General features: G+C 41.0%; 1 protein-coding gene and 2 non-coding genes across 3 annotated transcripts in view; all 3 read right to left on the bottom strand.

Annotated features, from left to right (window-relative positions):
- PTPRD (protein tyrosine phosphatase receptor type D) overlaps nt 1–22,278 on the bottom strand; it is a 1,393,726-nt gene that overhangs the window by 792,010 nt on the left and 579,438 nt on the right. The window lies entirely within an intron of this gene.
- On the bottom strand, nt 16,297–16,366 carry LOC118667800. The gene has a single exon (XR_004971393.1). It is a non-coding gene; the product is annotated as a small nucleolar RNA U2-30 (small nucleolar RNA).
- LOC118667801 lies at nt 16,540–16,619 on the bottom strand. Its single transcript, XR_004971394.1, has one exon. It is a non-coding gene; the product is annotated as a small nucleolar RNA U2-19 (small nucleolar RNA).

Here is a 22,278-nt window from a genome sequence, read left to right on the forward strand (position 1 = left end):
TTCATGAGGTTTAGATATTAAGTATGCTTTTAAATTATCTTACCTAATAATAGACAAACATGCAAATTGACCATACCTTTGCTACACCTTAAGTCACGCCCACCAGCCAATCAGAGCGACTGTATGCAAATTAACCCAACCATGGCGGCCAGCAGCCACGGAGCTGGAGCAAGCAGGAGGCTTGGTTGCCCCAATGATGGAGGAAGCCAAGCTTCCCGGCTGGCTCTGAGCTCCACTCAAGGCAACAAAGTTTCAATTATAGAAGATAAATAAACCCCAAATACCTGCTTCCAGTCGCCATGGCCACAGAGCTGGATCGAATAAAAAAAAAAAAAAAAAAGGAAAGGCTGGGAGCTTCGGTCGCTGGGGGATTTGGGCAGCCTGAAAACGGCCCTCAGTCCCTCACCCAGGCTGGCAAGGCATCCCAGAGGGGACCCCTACACTTAAGGGGCTGTGGCCATCCTGAAAACAGCCATCAGCCCCTCACCCAGGCTGGCCAAACCCCTATGGGGTGAGGGTGCCCACTGGGGGGTTTGGCCAGCCTCCAAACAGCCATCAGCCCCTCACCCAGGCTGGCCAAGCACTCCAGCGGGACCCCCACCCTGATCCAGGACACCCTTCAGGGCAAACCAGTCAGACCCCACCCGTGCACCAGGCCTCTATTCTATATAATAAAAGGGTAATATGCAAACTGACCCTAACAGCAGAACGACTGGGAATGACTGGTCACTATGACACACAATGACCACCAGGGGGCAGATGCTCAATGCAGGAGCTGCCCCCTGGTGGTCAGTGTGCTCCCACAGGGGTTGCTCTGCTCAGCCACAAGCCAGGCTGATGGCTGCCAGTACAGCGGTGGTGGTGGGAGCCTCTCCCGCCTCCTCAGCAGCACTAAGGATGTCCAACTGCAGCTTAGGTCTGCTCCCTGCTGGCAAGTGGACATCCCCTGAGGGCTGCCGGGCTGCCAGAGGGATGTCTGACTGCCAGCTTGGGCCCGATTCCCCAGGGAGCGGACCTAAGCCAGCAGGTGGACATACTCTGAGGGGTCCCATGCTGTAAGAGGGCATAGGCCGAGCTGAGGGACCCCCCGAGTGCACAAATTTTTGTGCACCGGGCCTCTAGTAGTATATAATAATTAATGATCTCTTTGAATTAGTCAACAATACTTGGTCATCAAAATGCTTTAATTTTTAAGCTAAATATAAATGTTATAAAGTATGAATGAAGTTCTAACCCCCTCTTCTAAATATGAAAAAAGTTAGTGGGCCAATGTTAATAGGATTTCTTGGAATCCTAGAAGGAAATAGAGATATGTCTTCACATCTAAGCTAGCCTATGGGGAGTTGGCTGCTTTGGCTTGATGCAGAAGCAGAGTGAGTACAATATAGCAGAACTGAATCTTAGTCCAAGATTAGGACTGTGGCCATCTACTTCTTCCTTGTTTAAGTTCATAGGATGCTCTGGTACCCGTGATTTCTCTCAGGGAATAGGTACCTCCAATAGAGCCCAATAAAAACCAAATCATATCTAAGGAATGGTAACAAACATAGTCATATATTGCCAACCAATGCAACCCATGGGAAATCACCCTGATTGAGCATGTCCTGCTCTCGGGCAGTATGAGAACAGCGCGACAAGGGCTGGATGCCACTGCCATGTAACTTCTTGGTTCACTACATCCATTAATAGACTCTCCTCTAAAAAAAAAACCAACCACACACCAAACACCCACTTTTATGGGTCCTGGGGTTTCGGTAAGCAATTTCCGCTAGTAATTACTCATGCTGAACAGAAATGATCCAAAACAGCATGTCTGTTTAATTCTATGAATGAGATTATTACCTTATTCTCCACTAGCTCCATTAGACCACTGCTATGCATGGCCCAAAACAAATTTGTTAATTTTTCTTTTATCTAATTTTAGCTCAATTGTATATTTGCCTGTAGTAAGTCGGTGTTTCTCAAAGTGTGATTTATGGACCAGCTGGGTGAGAATTACCCAGGGTGCCATTTCAAATGCAATAATTAGGGCCTTAGAGCTCTTGAATTAGAATCTCTAAGGTTGCCTTACCTGGTTTGGCTCAGTGGTTTCAAGTTCAATTCCTGTCAAGGGCACATGCCAGGGTTGCAGGCTCAATCCCTAGTAGGGGGAGTGCAGGAGGCAGCCAATCAATGATTCTCTCATTTCTCTCATCATTGATTTTTTTCTCTCTCTCTCTCTCTCTCTCTCTCTCTCTCTCTCTCTCTCTCTCTCTTTCTCTTCCTCTCCCTACCTCTCTGAAATCAATAAAAATATATTTTTTTTAAAAAGAGAGAGAGTATCTCTAGGGTCAGGCTCAGGAACCTGAATTTGTAATAAGAACTCCAGGTGATTCTTATGCACACTGAAATTTGAGCACCCTTACAAGAAGACATTTTCCTTTGATTAGGGCTTATAGCCACCACAAATGGATCTTCACAACTAATTTATTTTGGAGATCACTTCATTCAGCACCCACATGTTAAATGAAGCGGTGGTTGTATTCCAAAAATATTTGATTATTTCAATGAGAAGCCAGCCTTCCAGTCTATTTCTGACATAGTGATAATTATCATTTATAAGGGATTGAAAATATGCTTGGTGAGTAATATGCCATTTTCATTAATAAAGATAATCCTAGACCTAGGCAGGGTAACTTAAAAAGCATAATTTATAATATACTAATACTATGGTCACTTGGTTCAGGCAGTATTTAGAATAATAATAACTAAATATGCAACTAAATATGGCTATCACCATAATAACAACTATATATGGCTATCGCGATAATATGGTAATTCAAAAATATTTTGGTAAAATTATTCTTTGGAGTAATCAGTGACTGGAAGTTCAAACTTGTTTCTTGTAGAGTAGAAATGAGCCTCCTTGGGGGCATTGATATTGTTATCAAACCCTTCTGTTAGGTTCTTATTTGCCACTTCCATGAATTTTGATACTGAATGTTCTACTCATGCTCTTCTTCTTAGGTCAGTATTGGCAAACTACGGCCTGTCAATAAAATTCAGCCTATGGCCAGTCTTTGCACTGCCCACAAGCTAAGAATGTTGTTTCCTACATGGTTTATGTGGTGAAAAAAAATTAAAAAGATGATGTTGTACCATGTAAAAATTATGTGAAATTCAAATTTCAGTGCCTATAAATGAAGTTCTATTAGAACACTGTCAGGTTGATTTGTTTATCTACTGTCTGTGGGTACTTTCATGTGACACACACAGACTTGGGAAGTTAGTTGCTTGCTACAGAGATTATATATCCCACAAAGTCTAAAATACTATACGGCTCTTTCCAGAAACATTTTGTGGACTCCTCTTCTAGAATGGGGGTTTTCTAAGTGTATTCTTTGGACCACCAGCATCAGTGTCACAGAGAATTTGTTGTTAGAAATTCAGGCCTCATCTAGACGTGCTGAATCAGAAATTATGGAGGTAAAGTGGGTATGGGAGTTGGTCTCACATTCTGTGCATTATAAGCTTTCTTGTTGATTCTGCTTCATGCTACAGATTAAGAACCACTATCACCTGGGTTTGGGCCTTGTTTTATGGGTGCAATAAGCCAAAATTATTTGAAAAGGTAAGTTAGAATGTATATGAAAGAGTTATGATTTATTCATTTTTTAATATTGCATTTACAAGAAAGACATACAAACATGTAGAAGAAAATGAGCATTGGTAAACATTCTTTGCTGTCAGAGAAATAGCTTTTGGTAGAGAAAAAAAATGCAGCCTTGCTTTAGGGGTTACTTTAATTTAACAGGCTTTATAAAATTACCTCGGAGTAGCTTTGATAAATCAGGAAAATGAGATGGCAATCTTTCTAGAAGCTGAATCTCAGCGGTACTTAAAAGGGCTTACCATTTGGTTTATAAAAAAGAAAATACAACATAATTCAATTACTTATATATGAAGTTAAAGAATCCAACCTGAAATTATACGTGGAAATCAAATTGACTTCAACAGAAGGGAGAGAAAATGAATTCAGCTTCTTTTTGAAGAAGAACCTGATCCTGATGTCCTGTCATTTGACTCATACGTGTCATGAACACCAAGTGCTCACCCCCATATGGCTGACATTTTTGCATCGACTATTGAAGAAGAGGCTGCTTAGTCCCAATCTGAATAAAACTGTGGGGACAGATGAGGATGAAAGGAGGCGTGGAGACAAATCATTTAAAAATAAAATATAATAAAACAACCCAGTCTGAGCGAGGTTGCTGTTTTGAACAGCATGCTCAAGAAAACGCTTGGATGGCTCTTAACATTCCACTCTAATTAAATGAATGGCTCAATGCACCATTCCATCCTCATTCGTGATATTTATTTCAGGATATTAATAAATATTTAATTTCAGTTCTATTTACTAGTACAATAAAACCCGAGGTGATAAAAAGAAGAAAGTGATATGGTTACTAAAGCCAGAATGAAATGTTGCTGATAAAAACGGAGATAGTAATTGAGCGGTATGGTCTTAGTAGGCCGGCTGGCACTGCCCATGGGGAGCCAATAAGCAGATTAGGCAACAGGTTTAGTTTCCCAAAGAGCACTGTAAATGTATATGAGAGGCTTCGTTTTCAATTATAGAAGGATGGCTCCGCTGGAGTAGTTAAAAGCTCAGCTTTTGCAGTCTGGCTGTGTAGGTTGGAGTCCCAGCATTGCCTGTTACCATGTGTGTAACCTTTGGCGTGGTACAAAATCAATCCCCACCCCATCTCTGTTTTCTATCAAAAGAAGAGAATGGTGATATTATCTACCTCAGAGAGTTGCTGTGAGGATGAGATGAGAGCCATACAAAGCCCCTACCCACGGCTGGGCACACAGTGAACACTCAGAAGTGTGAGCTAGTGCAACTGTCACTGGTAATTGTGAATCACTTATCGGCAAGGTAGTAATGATAATAAGGGAGGAGAGAATGCTGTAAAAGATTATTCAGTTTGCCAACAAGTCACAGCTCCCTCATAAATCAGGTCCTATTGCTCACTAAAATCTCTCTCTGGATCAGCTTTGGAACTATTTAGTAGTCCTCTTCCATAAAAGCTGTTTTGACAGCCCAGGTGGTGTGGCTCAGTGGTTAAGTGTCGACCTAGGAACCAGGAGGTCACAGTTCCATGCTTGGTTGGGGTGCACGCCTGGGTTGAGGATCCCCAGAGGGGCCTATGCAGGAGGCAGACAATCAATGATACTCGCTCATCATTGATGTTTTTATCTGTCTCTCTCTCTCCCTTTCTCACTGAAATCAATAAAAAAATATACATAAGAAAAAAAAAGAAGCTGTTTTGACAACCTGTGCATGGGTTCTCCAAAGAGAAAGCTCATAGCTATACCTGGCAATCATTTCATTGAACACTGAAGTTACCCAGCTTAAAAAAAAATAAAATCCAGGCTCTATTCTAATCCAAGTGGGTGATGCTTTCACTTAGGAGATTTTTCTTTTAGATTCTTTGCTAAAATATGCAAATGGAACATAGTCAATAAAGCACCCTTGTCTTTATGCCTTGACCTGTAAATTCCAAATCTGTTTCCACCTGGTGGTGAGACATCTGGATGCTGCCCCTGCCCTGCTGTGCTCTTCTGTCCTTAGGGTGTGTTGCTGACACAGCTCTAACACCCGACTTCAGTCCGCATGCGTGATAGACTATTTCTGTCTAAGAGTCCAAGGACATAGGCTTAGTATAAAGAGTAAAAAAAAAACACCCTCCATGTACAAGTAGGGGTGCTATCTATACAGACGCATTTTACAAACACAAGTGCTAACACCTTGCTCTGGGACAAGTGTTGCTGCCCATCACCAGGACAGTTGACCCTTGATCCCTAATTCAAGGCACTATTGAAATGACAGAGCCAGACAGCACCTTGTTTTTGGAGAACATAAAGGTGGCCTTCTATCATGTCTAACCAGAAGAAGTTATTGTGGCCACAGATATGTCATCTGCTTCTTCTTGTCAGTGGTTACAATTGGTGTTCCAGGGAGTATGGGTGAGAAACTGCAGTGTGATCAATGTGCTTCTTCCTAGAGTCTCAGCAAACAGGCCGCAAGTAGTTCCTAAGGGTATACACATTATGCTAGGGTAGGTCTGGGGGACGTTATGGTAAACATGATAAGGTCATGTCAAGGAACGTAGCCATCTAATTAAAAATATATTTTTATATTATAACAAAGACTAGTAGATATGCTATGGCATAGAATGGACATTTTCAATGTATGTTTATAATGAAACAAGGAAATCCAACTAAATTCTCCCTGATGGACTTGTTCATGTCCTTCTGCCATAGGATTACATTAATGGAAAAAACTGAAAAGCAGAAGTTTGTCTTTGTTTTTGAATTTTTATTGACTTTAGTGGGGAAGGGAGAGAGGTAGGAACATCAAAGATGAGAGAAAATCATTGATCAGCTGCCTCCTGTACTCCCCCTACTAGGGATCTAGCCCACAACCTGGGCCTGTGCCCTGACCAGGAATCAAACCACGACCTCCTGGTTCATAGGTCAACACTCAACCACTTCCGCTTTTGCTCAACAGAAGTTTTTACCCACATGAAAGTACCTGCTGATGACACTTTGAAAACAAGATAATCTGTAACCACAGTTTAAATCAATGACCCTCTTTTAGGCACAGAAATGACTCCATTCCCATCATTCTCTTCAAATATTTTCACTCTCTCTTCTGTACTTATCTGGGATCTCAGAGAACTCTAGTCCTTCAGAGTCATGGTTTTGGAGAGTCTGGGGCTTTTGTTTGAATTTCCTATACTATTTATGCTTTCCCTTCTTCACCAAGAATTAGCATCTCAAAAGAAGATGATAATTCACACCCACTAGCCTCCAGGGTTTCCAAATCCCAGGACCTAGCCTGGCAGAGGTATTGAAACCTATGTTTCTGGGTGGGAGTGGTCACCTATTTACTGCCAACACCTTTAGGCAGCCATCTGGGGACAGGTACAAAATGTCTCACCAATCATTTGGACTTGAACTTCATTCTGAATGAAGAACTTGACATGAAAGGGTCAAAAATTATATTTTGTTTACCTGAGTTGGCCTTCAGAAAATTGAGAGTCAAGTATCAACTAGCAAAATCTCTAAAAATATTCTCTATTTTCATTTGAAGAAAACGTCTTGAAAGATTACTTTTGGAGGCTATGGGAGAATATATTTTAATGTAAAATGTTTTGGTTGTTGATGAGATGGTTTGTTTTTCGGTTCATCAGCAAGATGGCACTTTGATAAATCACAGATTGCTCAGTGCCTAAAGAGGCACATTATGACAGTTTTCATCACAAGGTGATATAAAGGGGCACATGAAGAGATGCTTCAGATCACACTAGGGCTGGTGGGTGATGGTGCCCCTGGTGTCACTAAGAACCAGGGCGAGCTTTCATTTATTAACATGTGCTCACAGTTTTCTGATCCACCTGAACTTTTTCTTCAATCACTTCAGAACTGAATTTGATCTGAATCTTACTGCTTATAAATAAATGGATAAATGGAAGGTAACCCAGCCAACCAGAAGACCTCTTTGAAAGGACATGGACTGTGCAAATGTTTTCTGCCTTGATTTTTTTTCTGCCTTGAGTCCTTCTGCATTGGATATGAATGAACAGCTGCTCACTGATTCATTCTCACTTATTTTCATGCACCAGTTAATACTCTCTCCATGTCAAATCCTTTCACCAAGCCTTTTGGAAATCAGGGCCATTGCATAGTCCATGGGTATCTGATTTGGACACAAATGTAAAGACATCACCCCTGGCCCTAGCTGGTTTGGCTCAGTGGATAGAGTGTCGGCCTTCGGACTGAAGGGTCCCAGGTTCGATTCCAGTCAAGGGCACATGCCTGGGTGGTGGGCTTGAATTCTAGTAGGGGGTGTGCAGGAGACAGCCAATCAATGATTCTCTCTCATCATTGATGTTTCTATCTCTCTCTCCTTCTCCCTTCCTCTCTGAAATCAATAAAAATATATTTAAAAAAAGATCACCTCTGACTTCAAATTTCTCTTTTGATGTGATTTTTTTCCATTTTAATATTCATAACACAATATTCTGTCCTATGTATCCAGGTAAAATATTACCTCATTTCATTACTGAAAGTAAATATCAAGTCCTTTAACTCCTTGATTTGCTTTTAAGTCTTAAGGGGAGAATTATGATATTCATATACTGGTTCAGACAGATTCTAGGATCCTAATGGGAGTGACTGTATGAGATTAATGCTAAAGACAAATATGCAAACATATAGTACAGCAAGAAAGAAAAGAGTTATCAAATCACTTTATCACTGGGTGGTGGTGGTAGGGATATAAATAGTGCCAAATGAATGGCATAACTATAATTTTCATCTTTCAAATATTGCTGTGGCACTATGGAGACTAGTCTGAGAAGCTGATCTTATTTGCTTCCTCCTGTTTTTTTTTTTTTTTTTTTGTTATTATTAATTCTCACTCAAGGATACTTTTCAATTGATTTTTAGAGAGAATGGAAGGGAGAGAAACATTGATGTGAGAGAGACACAATGGATTGATAACCTCCCATACATGCCCGTACCAGGGCTGGAGATCGAGCTTGCAACTGACGCGTATGCCCTTGACCGGAATCAAACTTGGGACCTTTCAGTCCTTGGACTGATGCTCTATCCACTGAGCCAAACTGGCTAGGGTTCATCCTGGCTTCTTTTGGGCATTGGGCAAGTGGGCCAATACTTATTTTCAAGGCTGATCTCATCTTTTCTGGCTGTTGAGTAGACTTTGCACTTCAGTTGATGAGGGCATATGAGAAATGAACCAGATAAATTGCTTGATTAGGATCTTCATGAACCAGAACTGATGGGAGGGGCACCCATTTACTTGTGAAGTAAGAACCAAATACATCTTTCTGGGGCTTGATGATGACATATATATTTACATTTTCCCCACTATGTGCCATTTACTAATTATAAACCTTGGGTCATTCCACATTATAGCATATGGTGGAATTTTTGCACCAGCATATGGTGTTTGAATAGTGACCCTGCTTCTTTTGCAAGTCTTATCTTAGTCTATTAATGGCATTCTGGTTAGACAAACTCTGACCCTCTTCCTATGTTTTTGGGAATATGAAGAAGGAAACCCAACTGATGATTCAGCCATTTTTGAAGTCAGTTTGATTATTTCTTCAATAGTATGAGCTTCTATTACCACAATAAACAAACAAATATAAATTCTCCTGAATGAATAGATGGTATGAACAAAAACAGACAGAATTTACAATTTTTTATAAAGATGAAGTTATATGAGGCCAGAATGGAATAAGCTTACATTCTTGGCATTGTATACAACGTGTAGTCCTGGCTTACAGATAGCTATCTTCTTGCTGTATTCTTAAATGGTGCGTGTGTGTGAGAGCTCTCAAGTGTCTCTTCATATAAGGACAACAATCCTATTAGATCAATGCTCTTCCTTACTACCTCATTTAACTTTAGTTACCTCTATAGAGGGCCTATTTCCAAATATAGGCATATTAGGGGTTGGGGCTTCAATATATGACTCCGGGGGAAATATGTCATTCAGTTCATACCAGTTACACAGTATTATTATAGTATAAACTTATATTAATATGTTATTAAAGACCATTCCAGCTCTTTGCATCAGCTTTCTCTTAAAACAGCACCAAATAAATCAGAAAAATAAAGAAGAAAGAATGTATTCTGGTGTGAGCATCCTATCTAATAAAAGAGAAACATGGTAATTAGTGTACAACCGCTACCCTTCCCATTGGCTAATCAGGGCGATATGCAAATTAACCACCAGCCAAGATGGCGGCTGGCAGCCAGGCAGCTTGAAACTAACATGGGGCTTGCTTGCTTCAGTGACGGAGGAAACCAACGTTCCCCTCCTGCCTTGCTGGCATCTGAGCCTGCAGTTTGAAACATTGTAACAAATATAGAAGCTAAACAAAACCCCAGAAACCTGCTTTCAGCGAGCCGGGATCTCAGAGCTGGAGTTATACATTGTTTCGATTATAGAACCCAAACAAACTAGATACCTGCTTTCAGCAGCAGAGGCCTCAGAGCTGGAGCCAGAGCTAAAGCTGGCCCAGAATAAAAAAAAAAGAAAAAAAGGAGCAGTTGGGAGTTTCAGCCCTCAGCCCCTCACCCAGGCTGGCCAGGCACCCCAGTGGGAACCCCCACCCTGAAGAGATGTGACCAGCTGCAAACAGCCATCATCCCCTCACCCAGGATGGCCAGGCACCCCAGTGGGGATCACCACCCTGATCCAGGACACCCTTCAGGGCAAACCAGCCACCCCCACCCATGCACCAGGCCTCTATCCTATAAAGTAAAAGGGTAATATGCCTCCCAGCACCGGGATCAGCAGAGCCGCGAGGCCTCCCAGCACTGGGATCAGCGGAGCCAAGAGGCCTCCTGGCACCGGGATCAGCGTGACAGCACCCAAACCCCCTGATCACCCTGCGGCTCTGTGTGTGACAGGGGGCGGGGCCACAACCTCCCTATCGGCCCTGCTCTGTTCGTGACAGGGGAAGGCGCACCAACCTCCTGATCAGCCCTGCTCTGTGTCTGATACGGGGGAGCTCCCCAACCCCCTGATCACCCTGCGGCTCTGTGTGTGACAGGGTGTGGTGCCCCAACCCCCTGATTGGCCCTGCACTGTGTGTGACAGGGTGTGGCGCCCCAACTCCCCCCCCCCCACCCCCCACGGGCTCTGCTCTGTGTGTGACAGGGTAGAGCCATAACCTCCCCATCGGCCCTGCCCTGAGTGTGAGAGTGGCGGCGCCCCAACCCCCTGATCCGCCCTGCTCTGTGTGAGACAGGAGGCAGTGCCCCAACTCCCCTATCGGCCCTACTCTGTGCGTGACAGGGGGGAGCTCCCCAACCTCCTGATGGGCCCTGCTCTGTGCGTGACAAGGGGGAGCTCCTCAAACTCCTGATTGACCCTGCTCTGTGCATGACAGGGGGGAGCTCCCCAACCCCCCTGATGGGGCCTGCTCTGTGTGTGACAGGGGGGAGCTCCCCAACCCCCTGATCGACCCTGCTCTGTGTGTGACAGGGTAAGGAGCCCCAACCCCCCTGATGGGCCCTGCTCTGTGCATGACAGGGGGCAGCGCCCCAATCCCCGGATTGGCCCTGCCTTGAGTGTGACAGGGGGCAGTGCCCCAACCCCCCAATCAGCCCCACCCTGAGCGTGACTGAGGGTGGCATCGCAACCTCCCGATCCGCCTGCTCTGTGCATGACAGGGGGCGGCACCCCAACTCCCTAATCGGCCCTGCTCTGAGCCCGACCAGGGGCTGCACCTAGGGACTGGGCCTGCCCTCTGCCACCCGGGAGCAGGCCTAAGCCAGCAGGGTGTTATCTCCCGAGGGGTCCCAGACTGGAAGAGGGCACAGGCCAGGCTGAGGAACCCCTTGAGTGCACAAATTTGTGTGCACCGGGCCTCTAGTTCACTATAATGAAGCTACTTTTGCTTATATGACCATTTTTATTTTTACACCATTTTCTATATTTATGTCAATATAAACACTTCTTGCCAGCAGAAAATATTTTTATTAGGTAAAATAATCAAATTCACTATATTTGAATGCATGTAATTTTTTACTGTTGAAAAAACAAACTTATCTAATTTTCTGTCTTTTGTGTTTATGTGCACTTGTTTGCCATAGGAGATTGCATAGATTTCTTTTTTAAAATCTCCTCTGTTGAGTAGAGTCTGATGAATACAGAAATGCAACAGGTGATATTCACAATCAAATAATGGGATCAAGAAACACAGAAACGATGTCAGTTATTATACAGTCTGAGATGATTATTGCCTTAGTATACATGCCTACTCGAAGGCATGCCAAGGGGCCTTTCTCTCTTTTGAATTTAGGACTGGATAATGATTGACTTTTTATTTATTTTTATTAGCTTTTAATCCTCACCCAAAGATATGTTTCTTATTAATTTTTAGAGAGAGAAAGGGAAGGGGAGAGAGAGAGAGAGAGAGAGAGAGAGAGAGAGAGAGAGAGAGAGAGAGAGAGAGAGAAATTGATGTGAGAGAGAAACATCGATGGGTTGCCTCCCCTACATGTCCTGACCTGGGATTGAACCCATAACCTCAGTATGTACCCTGATAGGGAATCAAACCCACAACCTTTTGGGGTACAGGACAATGCTGCAACCAACTGAGCCACCTGGCCGCAGCAGACCTTATCATTTTTTAAATGTTAATATCTAGTAACGAGAGAGTGCTGTTTTTAAAAATTAAAATGGCCTGTTCCCATCACAGATTGTCTCCTTTGTACCAGAATTGGATCTCAATACAATGAAGCACATCATGCAGACATGCCATCAATTAGGAGCAGTAACCCTGGAATACAGCTGGTGAGGGAGAGGCCAGTGAAGGCAAAAGGCGGGCCACTGCAAGTTAATGTTCTCAGAAGTAATTCTGTGGGCTGCCAACATGGCACACATTAGTAGTCTGGATCTGGAGACCGATTGATTTGACTAAGAAACCGACCCGGAGTCACGGTGAAGGTTGCTTCTCAACGTAGAACCTCTCAGTATGATTGTGCTTTTCTAGCCCAACGCTCCAAGCAAGACAGTACTCTTAGCGCTGCATTTATCCTAAAAAGAAACCTACTTTTTGTTTGTTTCATATAAAGGTGCTGAGCAGGTTAGTGGTGGCTCTGAATCCATGGATAACCCTGGACCTGCCTCAAGAGCCTGCTGTAAAGATAAGAAGTTACACTGCAGTCCTGGGGATACTGCTTGGGCATAGTTTGAAAACAACTAATTTATTTAAACAAGGATGATGACCTGCTTCATTCAGACCCTCTAAAATGTGGACATTTCCTTCTTGCACAAGCAGAAGCTCAGTTCCCTGGCCCGTGCCTACCCCTTGTCTACTGCTTCAGCTTCCTTGAGTAGTGGCTTCAGGATTAGCTCCCACCATAGACATTGTAACTTGGCCATTTTTACTAAAAGAAATTCTAAAACAACTTCCCTACACACGATGAGGGATGCGATTCCAGCCTTAGACTTCTGTATCTGAACTGGACAATATTTATTCACAGTTCTTGTGCATTTGCTTGAGAAATAGGTATCCCTTTTACCTGAGGCATTGTAAGAATCAAATACTTCATTTTGAAAGGGCTCCGAGGAAAGCAATCTTTCTGTCAGATATGTATGTGTCTTAAACTAGTTTTGACAAACTATTATAGTTATATTCTCAAGCTTTTAGACTTATTTCCAAATAAAAATACCTTCAAGTCCATTTTAGAATGCAGGAAAAGTAATTTTCTTATTTTTTTTTGCCAAGATTTCCATTCTCTATCTTGAAATATTTATATTTATCTAAATGCTTTTATTATGTTAAAGGCCCTGAAATGGCTTTAAAGTGAGTAGATTTATGTCTGCCATTAAGAAAACATTTTCATAGAGGTATTAATTAAGAAGTATCAAGAACTGTCTGGCTGGCATGGCTCAATGGTTGAGCATCAACCTATGGACCAGAAGGTCATGGTTTGATTCCTAATCAGGGCACATGCCCGGGTTGCCGCCTCAACCCCCAGTAGGGGGCGTGCAGGAGGCAGCCAATCAGTGATTCTCTTTCATCATTGATGTTTCTCTCTCTCCTTCTCCTTTCCTCTCTGAAATCAATAAAATATATATATTTTTTAAAAAGAAGCATCCAGAACTTAGAAATAAATTTAGCATTAGAAATGGTTGTAACCAACATAGATCTGATTAGTCTAATTGTAGGAATAACCAAGAGATTATCAGGAAATGTATGGTTCAGGAGATTTGGGGGCATCCTTAATGATTCCCAGTGGCTTGTCATTTTTTTTCTTACATGAAAATCCACAGCAGGCGTTCCAGACAGGTTCATCTTTTACTTGAACCCAGGCTCCTTCTATCTTGTGGCATTATCTTGTCAAGAATCTTAGTCTTCTCCAGCTAATAGATCAGAAAGGAAACCACAGGAAAAGCATCCCTGATTCTTAATCATTTCCCATAGGAAGTGTCACTCATCCCTTCTGTTCATGTTCCATTGGTGCAAATAATGTGGTGTCACCCGGCAGCAAAGGAGTTGGGAAATACACATTCCTCCCTCCTAGGCAGCTGCTTCTTAGGAACAACTCCACACTTACTCCGCCGCGGGGTGGCTCACCTGAGCCTGTCCGCATATTTCCTAACTTTTGGAGGAGGATAAGTCGCAATGATATTCACCCATTAACCTCTCTCTGGGAGAGCATAAAGAATTAGTGGTCATAGCCATAATTGGAGAGTTCACTCTTCCTTTTCATTTGTAGGGTGCTTTTCCTTCTATTTCTATTTAATTTGCTAAAGTGATCAGGAGATGAAGAGAAGAGAATGGGGGATTCGCATTTGGGCTCCAAGCCAGGCAGCTTAGCCGTAGAGATTTCATTTTTAAATTTAATTTTAATGAAAATGGGCAGCTAGAGATGGAACAAAACTCAAGAAATGGAAATTAAAGAATAAAATCAAATCCTGGGGGAGCACCCACTTAAAGATTTATACAGGCTTCTGAATGAGAATAACAGTATTTCACGTCATTCTCATGTCTATTGGTGATAAAGACACAGCTGTACATTGACATCTGTGACAAAATTATAGATACATTTAAAATATTTTTTCGATAAATACATATACACTTGTGTATCATACTGCACTTAATTTCTAAATGGCAAGCTATGTAATGCATTATATAATGGTAATTGCAATACTACCGCATAAGCTACACACATATATCATAATTAGCTAATTTTTTCCATTTTCCTATACCTTTATGAAATGGCACTCAGCTCATTAATGTATAGTAGAGTCTTAAAAGGCATTTCATTTTGAGATTCTGCATCTTCAATCCTAAAAGAACAACAGGATCACATAAAAAGAGACCCAACATTTGTCAAAGGAGAAATATGAAGACCTGGCCTTTAGAAGACCTTCAACTATTTTCTTGCCAATATCTGAGCATCCCGTGCCCTATTGTTCTTGATCATTTTGTGCAGAAAATTATCTACAGTAACATTTTCCCCCCTATGCATGCACCAAGGCTGCCAAATTCTGCTGAACACTGCTAAAGAATGTCACACTAAAGGGCAGATTGGTGCCCAAACGCACTCATGTTGGCTAATCTTACCCAGGCTCTCAATAGTGTCTGTGAATCCCATTAGCTTTCCATTATACCACTTAATTTTCACTTCTCACAGATACTGTCAAACCTTCCCAAGTCTCCTCAAATTTTCAGCTCATCCATCTTTTCCCCAAGTCCAGGAACTTACTTAAAATCACTGGAGAAAACTCTTGGACTTTTTGCTGTCCAGGCTACAAGCTGCCTCCATCTTTCTCTTCTTCCTATTGGGTGAGGAAGACTTGAATTTCCATCTAATAACTGATCTACCATATATCTGAATTCTGGAACCTTTCCCCTCTGGATCCCTTAGACACATAGCAAACCCCCCGCCCTCCAACTGCTTGCATCTTGAATTCTCCTTCACTTCTGGATGTGTCACACCAGAATTCCATGATGGATGGCTTTCCAGCAACGAAAAAGAGAAAAAAAAAAAGTAAAGAACTTTCCTTCGATCTAAATTACCTCTGCAAATTCTATTCTCTCTTGTCTCCCCTTCACAGTCAAAATTCTTGAAGGTGTTATCCATATTTTTTGTCTCAATTTCCTGAACTCATCCACTGTTATTTTTCTCTTGCTATATACCCCTGACCTTGCTCACGCATGCTGTCAGTTCCCACATACTGCAAATAGGACCGCTTTTCAGAGATCTTGCTTGACTTCTTGGAAGCATTTGACGCTGTTGAAATCTTTTCTTCACGAACTTCTACTCTCTTGCCTCGCTTGGCACAACTTTCTCCTGGTTTGCCTCTTTTCCTCTGGCTTCTCCTTATTTCCCTTGGAGTATTCCTTTTGCTATGCTTCCACTTTACATATGGATGACCTTCTTGGCTCAGTTCTAGTTTTTTTTTAGCCACCTCACTGTTATCGAGCTAATACAGAAACCGGGTAAACTCATCTACTCCCAAAGCTTCAAAAACCATTAGTGAATTGATGACTCACAAATCGACTTTTCCATCACTGACTTCTTTTCTAGGCTCCAGTGCTATTTATCCAACTGCTACTGAACATTTCCACATGCATATTTCATAGACACCTTAAGCCTAATATGTTGAGAAGTGCACTGATGTTCTTAAACCTCTTTTACACTTAATTCTCCTCTTGTGTTTTCTTTCTTCTTCTTCTTCTTTTTTTTTTAACCTGAGCGCAGATCAAGTGTAGAAACCTTCATAATTACAAAGGTCAATAGTCAAACCTTTTCATCATTGCTCAGAAATGATCAGCCTTACCAATACCCTCAATCTCATTTATCCATCAGCAAATCCTCAGTTCTTCACTGTCATCTTTATAAACAAATTCTCTCTCTCTCTCTCTCTCTCTCTCTCTCTCTCTCTCTCTCTCTCTCTCTCTCTCTTATTGTTTTAAATTACTTTACACTTTTGCTTCTCAGAACTAGCGAGATTATGCTTCAGGTGGACTGGAAGGTCTTCTGATGCGCAGATTTGGCTATTTTCATCACTGACCCACCTCAGTAGCAGATCTCAGAGAATTCTTCTTGTGTTTTCTACCCCTGAAATGCTATTGCCTTCCTACTTAGGACACCGTTCACATCTAGTAAATCACCATATCATTCAGCTTCTATTGTCAAATTGCTTTCTGGGTACTACTCTTTATTCCTACAGCTACTACCCAGGTCCAAACAAAAGCCACCTCCTTTCTCAAAGGTTGCCACATTCTCTTAAATGGCCTTTCCTTTTTCAGTCTCTCTCCCCTAATACACTCTCCACAGTGCACACATGAGAATATGATTATGACATTCACCTGCTTAAAATCCTTGAGAACTTGCATATTGTTCTTATGATAAAGTTCAAGCATTGGGACAGGCCATAACTGATTAGGTCCTTCATGGTCTGACCTCAGTCTTATCATGCATCCTCCATCTCAAATTCTACTGTCCAGACATATTGAACTTCTAACAATTCCTTGAAATATAACTTGCCCTTGCCCATCTCTAAGCCTTCATGTCTCATTTCCCTTCTCTGGAACATTCTTTAGCTCTCCTCTTTTCTGGTTGATTTTGTTCACCCTTCTAGTCTTACGATATACATTACTTCCTCAAGTAGCCCTTCTTGGATTCTTGGATTAGCTTAATAAATACCACTGAAATATGATTTTAACATTTATGCATTTCCCTTATCATAATTCAATACTTTACTATTGTTGCCTGTATATTACTTTCCTCTTACTGTTGTAATTACCAAAACCTTTGTGGCTTAAAACAGACACAGATTTATGATATTATAGTTTTGGAGGTCAGAAGACTAAAATGGGTCAGCAATTCTGTGTTGGTTCTGGAGTCCTGGGAAAGATTTCATTTGCTTAAGGGTTTTATTTTCACAAGATTGACTACAGTCCTTGGCTCATGACCCCTTCTTCGACCTTCAGGGACAGCAGTGTCAGCTCTTCAAATCTCCCTCTCTGCACTCTGTCATCGCATCTCCTTTTCTGACTCTGTCCCTCCTGCCTCCCGCTTTCCCTCATACGGACCCTTATGATTACAATGGGCCACCTGAATAATCCAAGATAATCTCTCCACCTTAATATCCTTAATTTAATCACATCTGCAAAGCCCCCCATTTAATATATTTTTTATTGATTTCAGAAAGGAAGGAAAAGGTAGAGACAGAAACATCACTAATGAGAGAGAATCATTGATTGGCTGTCTCCTGCACGCCCAATACTGGGGATTGAGCCAGTAACCCAGGCACGTACCCTTGACTGGAATCAAACCCAGGACCCTTCAGTCTGCAGGCCAATGCTCTATCCACGGAGCCAATCCAGCCAGGGCCAAAGTCCCCTTTGCCATGCAAGCTCACATGTACCAGGTTCTGGAGATTAGAAGAAGACATCCTAATGGGAGTGATAGTCTGCCTCCCAAATATATGTTTAAATGTCTATTTTTCTTATTAGGTTTATGAAATATCGTTTGTTCCCCTCATGATGCCTAAGGCCTAGCACAGTGCCTGACCCAGGAGAGGTGTTCAGTACTTGCTATAAAGAGTTCTAGTTGTAATTTCAATTTATTGATATATATATGTAGATATAACAAATGTATGTACCTTTAACAAGTATAAATTATGAACTACCATCATAAATCAACCAAATGAAATTGGAAATAGTATTTTTCTTGTTCTGCTTTGTTGCCCCTTTCATTTTTTTGTCAGAACTAGTTTTCATCCTGTCATTGAGTAAGAACTCAGGCCCTATTGCTTCTCTGTCCACTTATAGGTGTTGAAACAATCTGCTAAATCACAAAACACAGTTTTAATTTCATAATTAAAATGCCCCATCTTATGAATATGTCACAAATCTGGGTTTCCTCTTAGGTTGCATCACTTTTCCTCCTCTCCACTATATCTTCTCTATGGTGGTTCCTGCCCCCTTCACTGTAGCAATAGAATGGAGGGAGGAGAGTTAAGTGGGACAGAAGGCATTACTTGGCTGAATCTGTGCAAGTGATGTAATCGCAGTTCTCTCTGGTTGAAAGCTGACTCTAGTGTTCATTCATGGAATATTGGAGGATACCTCTCTCACTCTATCCCTGAGGAGCTCTCTCCTACACCCCCTCGGTTCTTAAAAGTCATCCTCGGCCTCTACCTGCTGCAGAAGTCCCTTCAGCTGAACTGCTTGGGAAGGTTAAGTGAACCCCACTGCAGCTTCCTCTCCTGTGTGTTTCAAAAGCGGTCCCAGGGGAAATGCTCATGAATCCATTGTCCCTACAAAGTGGGGGTGCCATTAGCGTCTTCACACCGGCCCTCTCTTCTGCTGCAAGAGGCCACTTTACACAGCTTCCTGCTCATGAACTTAAGCTTAGCGGAGACGCTCGTCCACTATGCTCTCTAAGTTGAATACTCTTTTTAAAGACCCTTTGGGGTGTGTGTGTGTGTGTGTGTGTGTGTGTGTGTGTGTGTGTGTGTTGGGGGGAAGCATTCACAAGACACCTCTTTCCAAATAAAACCTCGACAAAAATCCTCCTTAGAGAACCAAAACCAAAACCAAAAAACAAAATCTGTCTAGGGATGTGAGAGGTTAAACTCATGCAGCTGGATCATCATCAGCTATTGTTGAAACTTCTACCTCACTTTTGAATATACCTGGTACGTCCCACCTGAGTTAAATAATGAGTATTAAGTATGTGCCTCTGTACTAAGTCTTGTCTTATCAACCCTTTCAACTCAGTGAGAAAGGCATTGATGTTGTCTTCGTTCTAGAGATGAAGAAACCAAGGCTCAGAGACATTAAGGCATATGCTAAAGATCACATTGTTGATAAACAGTGGACCCGAAACTCACCACCAGGGTACAAAGCCAGAACTATGCCTTTTCATATGACAACATTCACCACACTTTCTTTGTTTAAATGTCCGTCTCCCAATCAGATTGTAATTTATTTCCTAGTCCCTTCACCATTCTTAGAGTAATGCACATGTATGTTGGAACACTAATGTAATTCTCAGTTTTTAAAATGCATTGCAAGATAGTGTATTGTTTCACATGCTAGGGATGAAGAAGTGACTTTTCTATTGGATAATAAGGACAAACAAAAAAGCAAAATAAGTTTAAGAAGAAAAAAGACCCCAAAGTATAACATGCCTTTATTATAATATCCAATTAAAAAAATAAACAGTATGGTCATTTGTTTTTGTCTACAAAAGACCAAAACTTAACCTTATGCTGAATTTCACACTCATTTTATAGATGTGCAAGAGGCTGTGACCAGCTGCTGCAGGAAACGAGCTATTTGTATTATTGTAGAGATGTAACACATTGCCCACTGCCAAGCTTCCCTTATTGAGCTTCAGCATCAAAACAAACAAACACAAAACACTATGCTTCTTTGGAGTAGACTTTAATCTTAAAATTAGGTAATTGACTCTTTCTATCTTTGCTTTAGTTTCCAAAAGAGGATTGCACAAACTCCAGCCCGTGGGTAAATGTGGTCCACTGCCTATTTTTATAAATAGTTTCATTGTTACACAGTCATTTACGTTTTACATATGACTGTTTTCAGATAAAATGATAGAGTTGCTGCAGAGTCTTTATGACTCACAAGGTCTAATACAGGTGCAATGTAAACCTTTGTAGAAAAGGCTACTGACCCTTGCCCTAGAAAGCTTAGGTTGGCATTTGCCTTTGTATAAGACGCTGCAAAATAAGGCTGCATACCGTGTTGCCCCAGCTGTCTATCAAATGTGCAAAAGTGACTTTTTAACTTTTGTCTGTCATTTTTTATCTTTTAGATTTTACTTTAGTTTCTTGTCTTTATTATATTTTCTGTATATTTTTAGCAACTTTAAGCTTATTTTATTTTACTGTATTTCATGACTTTTCAAAAGCTTCCTTAAGTTCCTTTGAAATAACATGTCATAAAAATAAAATATATTTTGCAAGTTGGCTCAAAATGTTTTAGTTAAAATAAAATTGAAAATAAAGAAATGTATGTATAAGTAAACAAGAAACTTTAAAACGAACACTGGTCAGTTTGTACTGCCTTGAGTATTTCATTTTTTTATTTTTATTAGATATTTCCATATGTTTCTTTTTCAACTTTGTAAGCTTTAGAAGAATTATTTGATTTTTTTGTTTTTGGCAGAAAAAGGCCAACAAGCAATAAATATAATTGTTCATTTTGAACTTTATGCTCTGTTTTCTGAAAGATAAGAGTGTATTTACTACAGGGTAAAGTTGAATAAGATCCAAAATAATTTCTTTATTAAAGGTACGCCCTTTTAAAATTAAAATTTATTTTGATTTCATTATTGGCTTTGTTTAAGCAAGTAGAATGAAATTAATGCCTTCCTGTGTCTCTCTATAATAAAAAATGATGTATTAAATTGGACATGTGCTCTCTTTTATAAAATGCCATTTACTTAGAATATAGTGTCTACTATTGAAACAACCACTGGATTCCATAAAGCATATATATTCATCTCAGTGGAAACCACTGTGGGTAAAATTACATTAACCTTCTAACTAAATATTACCATTTTGTCTAATGCACTGTTTTCTTAGCAAATCTTAGCTACTTCTGTTTTCTTTAACTTCTTTCATTCAAATGTTTTATGATATTTCAAAAATTATATTTTATTTTCTAGGATCTAAAATAACACTACAGAAAATTTAAATCCCAAAGTACTTTTCTTTAGTTTGTCATAATAAAATTAAGAGAACAAAGTGAAACAAGTTTATATTGAATTTTTTAATTAAAAATCAGTGACTTATTGTGGTGATCATTTCACAATATATACAAATATCAAATCATTATGTTGTATACTTGACGCAAATATAATGCTATATGTCAATTATATCTCAACTAAAAAATGGAGATCTGTCTTTATTATAGATTCTGTCTCCATGAATTTTTTTTATGTTCCTGGTCAAAGCACGTCTCTCAGCTATATGTTGATATAGAACGTACAGCTACATTCCTTCCTGTTTTCTGCCAGATTACAGGAGATTCTTTTTATTGCTGTTAATCCTCACCCAAGGATATTTTTCCCATTGCTTTTCAGAGTGAAAGAAGGGAGGGAGGGGGGAGAGAGAGAGAAGCATCGATGTTGGACACATTGATTGGTTGCCTCCTGCATGTGCCCTGGCCAGGACAGGGGATTGGACCTGCAACCCAGGTAGTGCCCTTGACCAGGAATCAAGCTGGTGATTCTTGGATATGTGAGCCAACGCTCTAACCACTGAGTACACCAGCCAGGACTATAGAAGATTCTTTCGTATTTTGTTTTTTTAGTTCAAAAACAAAAATCTATGACCATGTTTAACTACCCTGAGCTGGCTTTTGAGATTTCAGGTTGGACACATTATAACAGTTATCTATAGTCTGAGGCCTCAGAGCCTATATATGCCCAATTCAAAGAAACAGCAACAGCAACAAAAAAGGCACAGACTTCCTGGTTAGCTTAATGACACATCATGATAAATACGCAGCCAATGGCTTTAGGGTAGTGGTTCTCAACCTTCCTAATGCCACGACCCTTTAATACAGTTCCTCATGTTGTGGTGACCCCCAACCATACAATTATTTTTGTTGCTACTTCATAACTGTAATTTTGGTACTGTTATGAATCGTAATGTAAATATCTGATATGCAGGATGTATTTTCATTGTTACAA

Source organism: Myotis myotis, unplaced genomic scaffold, assembly GCF_014108235.1.
Source record: "Myotis myotis isolate mMyoMyo1 unplaced genomic scaffold, mMyoMyo1.p scaffold_m19_p_12, whole genome shotgun sequence".
Lineage (NCBI taxonomy): Eukaryota > Metazoa > Chordata > Mammalia > Chiroptera > Vespertilionidae > Myotis > Myotis myotis.